This window comes from Colobus angolensis, unplaced genomic scaffold (assembly GCF_000951035.1).
Source record: "Colobus angolensis palliatus isolate OR3802 unplaced genomic scaffold, Cang.pa_1.0 Scaffold19, whole genome shotgun sequence".
In the NCBI taxonomy this organism is placed as follows: Eukaryota; Metazoa; Chordata; class Mammalia; order Primates; family Cercopithecidae; genus Colobus; species Colobus angolensis.
Window position 1 is genome coordinate 4,461,108 of NW_012115043.1, and position 4,221 is coordinate 4,465,328.

Consider the following 4,221-nt stretch of genomic DNA (forward strand, 5'->3'; position numbering starts at 1 on the left):
CCACTACAGTTCCAGTGTACATATTCCTTGGATTTTTTTTTTTTTTAGTTGTTGTCTTTAAAAAAAAACCAAAAACAAAAAAAACAAAATAACAACAAAAAAAACTAGTTAAAGTTTTTCTTTTAATTTAAATAGTATACAGCAAAATGTTAACAGTGGTGAACCTGGGAGGCGGAGCTTGCAGTGAGCCAAGATCGCGCCACTGCACTCCAGCCTGGGCAACAGAGCAAGACTCTGTCTCAAAAAAAACAAAATAACAACAAAAAAAACTAGTTAAAGTTTTTCTTTTAATTTAAATAGTATACAGCAAAATGTTAACAGTGGTTATCTCTGGACAGTCAGATTATGGGAGTTCCCTCCCTGCATCTCTTTGCACTTTTCTCGGCTTTCCAAGTTTTCCCTAACAAGCCACATGCTTCTTTGCAAAACAAAAGCAAATAGGTATATTTAAAGCAAACCACAAAGATGCCACTGCCAGCCCCCCGCCCACACCTTCTGCACCCCTCACCAAGGACTCTTAACAATGCGCACCTGCAGTCCCTGAGTGGCTCTTGCTGGCCTGCCTGCCCACCCGTGCTCCATGTGGGACAGGAGGGGGGCTCTGTGCTGGCAGTTAGAAGGCCTGGGTAAGGCCGGGCACGGCGGCTCACGTCTGTAATCCCAGCACTTTGGGAGGCTGAGGCAGGCAGATCACGAGGTCAGGAGTTCTAGGCCAACCTGGTCAACATGGTCAAACCCCATCTCTACTAAAAATACAAAAATTAGCTGGGCGTGATGCAGTGAGCCGAGATCACGCCACTGCACTCCAACCTGGATGACAGAGCAAGACTCCATCTCAATAAATAAGTAAGGCCGGGCACGGCGGCTCACGTCTGTAATCCCAGCACTTTGGGAGGCTGAGGCAGGCAGATCACGAGGTCAGGAGTTCTAGGCCAACATGGTAAAACCCCATCTCTACTAAAAATACAAAAAGTAGCTGGGCGTGGTGGCACGTGCCTGTAATCCCAGCTACTTGGGAGGCTGAGGCAGGAGAATCACTTGAACTCAGGAAGCGGAGGTTGCAGCGAGCTGAGATTGCACTATTGCACTCCAGCCTGGGTGACAGAGCAAGACTCCATCTCAATTAAAAAAAAAAAAAGAAGGCCTGGGTAAGGTTCCTCTCTTAGAGCCCTGGGAAGATGGACACATAATGCTAAACATTCACAGGTCACCTCTAGTGTCCAGAAGGCTGCAGGATAGCACAGTCCACACCCAGGTCCTCTTTGCAACCAGATGAGGGCCTTAGCTACTCTCAGGTGATACAGGACCCAGAGAAGGACGCCTGTGAATGCACTGCAGTGACTCAAAGATGCCACCTAAACAGTCTCGGCCTCCACCATCCATGACCTTGCTCCAGATAGATGCCCTCAAACTGCCAAAGTGTCCCTCCTCACTCCTCCTCCACTTCAGTCCACCCGTCGGAACCTGCTCTCTGGCCCCAGATGCAGCCACTCCCACACCCACCCTGCTGCTTGGAGGGGAATTCATCGCGGACATGCTCCCTGGACAAAGCAGGGTTTTTTGTAGACATTTGAAAGCCTGGGTGCAACATGGAAAAGTGTTTAATGTGACGTAAGGTGAGGAGGGCACAGAGGAAAATGTTATCTTCTCTACCACTGGGCTGTGATCAAGTGGAAATATGTGCATGAGACAAGAAATCGAAGGACAGAAAGGAAACTGGGCATGGCAGTCGTGGAACAGGCAGTATTTTTCTATTTTCCAAACTTCCTGGAGGATCATGACACTCCTCTCACAACCCCCTGCAATGTCCATGGTGACACGAACAGATCCATGTACGAGAGCGGCACGTGTGCACAGCCCCAGTGCCCTGTTCGGAGCTGAGCCTGGAGCGTGCGCCTGCTACACACCTCCAGCTGTGCCTCACCATCCTCCCTCGAGCAGCCTTCCCTGGCTCCATGGGCCTGTCTGTCCTGGGATTGCCTGCGCCACAAGCGTGGGAGCTTCCCACAGGCAAGGGGCTGTTTTCTTCGTCTGTGTCCCCAGCTATTGATATAAAAATAGCCTCTTGGTGTACATTTTCCATAGGATAAAATATGAGGCTTTCCTCCTTTTGCAAGATTAAGAGTTCTGTGGATAGATGGTGGTGATGGTAGCAGAGCAATGTAAATGTACTTGACGCCACTGAACTGAACACACAAAAATAGTCCAGATGGTCAATTGTATCACAATTTTTTAAAAGCCTTTTTATTATTACCATAGAGCAGGTACCCCACAGTTCCCTCTCCTAACCAGGATCCTCACCCCCTCTCCTCCTCCCAGCCCTATATCAGAAGGGAGGAGGCGGCACTCCTTACTTCCATGTTTATCCAGAGTTAAGTTCTGGGAACTGGAGGCTCAGCTCCGCGTCACTGGGGCTTGGGTCCCAGGCTCTGGGTTTGCCACACAGGCCTTTTTCCACCTCCTTAGGCCTGAAGCTGGAACTGCGTGACTTCCTGGCTCACTTGCCCTTTTTTAATTTTTTTTCCCCTTTTTCTCTAAAGTTGTTATAAACCTGTTTACCTTTGGGCTGCAAAGGGCCTAGCCTCCAGGCAAACAGAACTTATGTGCCAAGCAGGAAGAGGAGTGGTGGGAAAGGGGGATCCCTCCAGGGCCAGTGGGGTGAGGAGGAAAGACAGGACCCCACTCGCTCAACAAAACCCTTCCTCCTTCCTCCAATTCAACACTCACGTGCCAAGTGCCTACACCATGCCAGGCACTGCTGTCGGATGTGGAGAAGTACTGAGCTAGCAGCGAAGTGGGTGAGCCGACCTGCGCTCACTTCTGCTAGTAGAGTGCTACTCCTGAAGCCACGAGTCAATGAAGGATGGGGTGGCCAGCTCTGCTGTGGGGTCAGGGCAGGCTCTAGAGAGAGGTGATGTGTGTGGGACCTTCAGAAGCAACAGGAGGAGCCAGCCAGATGGGCAAAACCAGCCTGGCAGGGCATTCCAAGTAGAGGGACTGGCAAAGGCTGGGAAGGAGCCTAGCATGCAGGCAGTTTGGGGCAGAGTCCATGTGCCAGGCTGAACCTGGTCCTGCTGGAGGCAGGGACCCAGGGAGGATGCTGAAAGGAGAAGTGATGCCAGCTCCTCCAGAGGCCTGTGCTCCCTGCCTTCCCCCTTGATTTATTCCTTCTCAAATTCATGAACAATGAGAGCCGGCGGCCCAGACCAGTGATTCTTGGCCCTGAGTGCATGTTAGATTCACCTGCAGAGCTTTAAAAAGGCACTGAGGGCACCAGGTGCAGTGGCTCATGCCTGTGATCCCAGCACTTTGGGAGGCCGAGGCGAGCAGATAATGAGGTCAAGAGATTGAGACCATCCTGGCCAACATGGTGAAACCCCATCTGTACTAAAAATACAAAAATTAGCTGGGCGTGGTGGCGTGCACCTGTAGTCCCAGCTACTCGGAAGGCTGAGGCAGGAGAATCACTTGAACCCGGGATGGGACCGAGGTTGCGGTGAGCCGAGATCACACCACTACACTCCAGCCTGGCGCCAGAGCGAGATTCCATCTCAAAAAGAAAAAAAAAAAAAGGAACTGAGGGGGAAGGGGAGAGTGTCTAAGAGGGACTCTGATGTAATTGGTTTGGGGTGGAGCCCAGGCCTCAATATTTTTTCAAAGCCGTCTGGATGATCCTAATGGGCTCTGCTGTCAGGCAGCACCCTCATGAGGCCCTGGTGAGAGAATGCCTCCAAAAACCTTTTGTTAGTGCTGTACCCTTCAGGGGTGAAAAACATAAGCTTCAGGGTCAGCTCCACCTCACTATGAATCTCAGCTCCACCACTTATAAGATGTGTAACCTAGGTAGTGTTATCAGATAAAAATATAGGACGTCCAGGTAAAATCTGAGTTTTCGATAAACAGCAAGTAACTTTTTAGTATGTGTATGTCCCCAGTATTGGATGGGACACATGACGCTACAACTCATGCAAAACTTTTTTCATTGTATTCTGAAATTCAAATATAAGTGGGCATCGGGTTTTTTTTTTTTTTTTGCTAAATCTGGCAACCCTACACCATGTGTAGTCTGTACAGCGTCCCACAAACTCTGTTACTGAGCTTGTATATGAGAACAAACCGAGACGGTAGAAGGCAAGCAAGATGCTTGGCATACAGCCAGGGCTCGGTGGGTGGCTTTGCTTCCTTCCTCCTCGGAACTTTGTTCCAGTAGAGGTTTTTTAT

The 4,221-nt window shown here is 49.9% G+C and overlaps 1 protein-coding gene across 1 annotated transcript in view; it reads right to left on the reverse strand.

Moving 5' to 3' along the window:
- Positions 1-4,221, reverse strand: part of SMAD6 (SMAD family member 6) — an 84,139-nt gene that overhangs the window by 45,044 nt on the left and 34,874 nt on the right. The window lies entirely within an intron of this gene.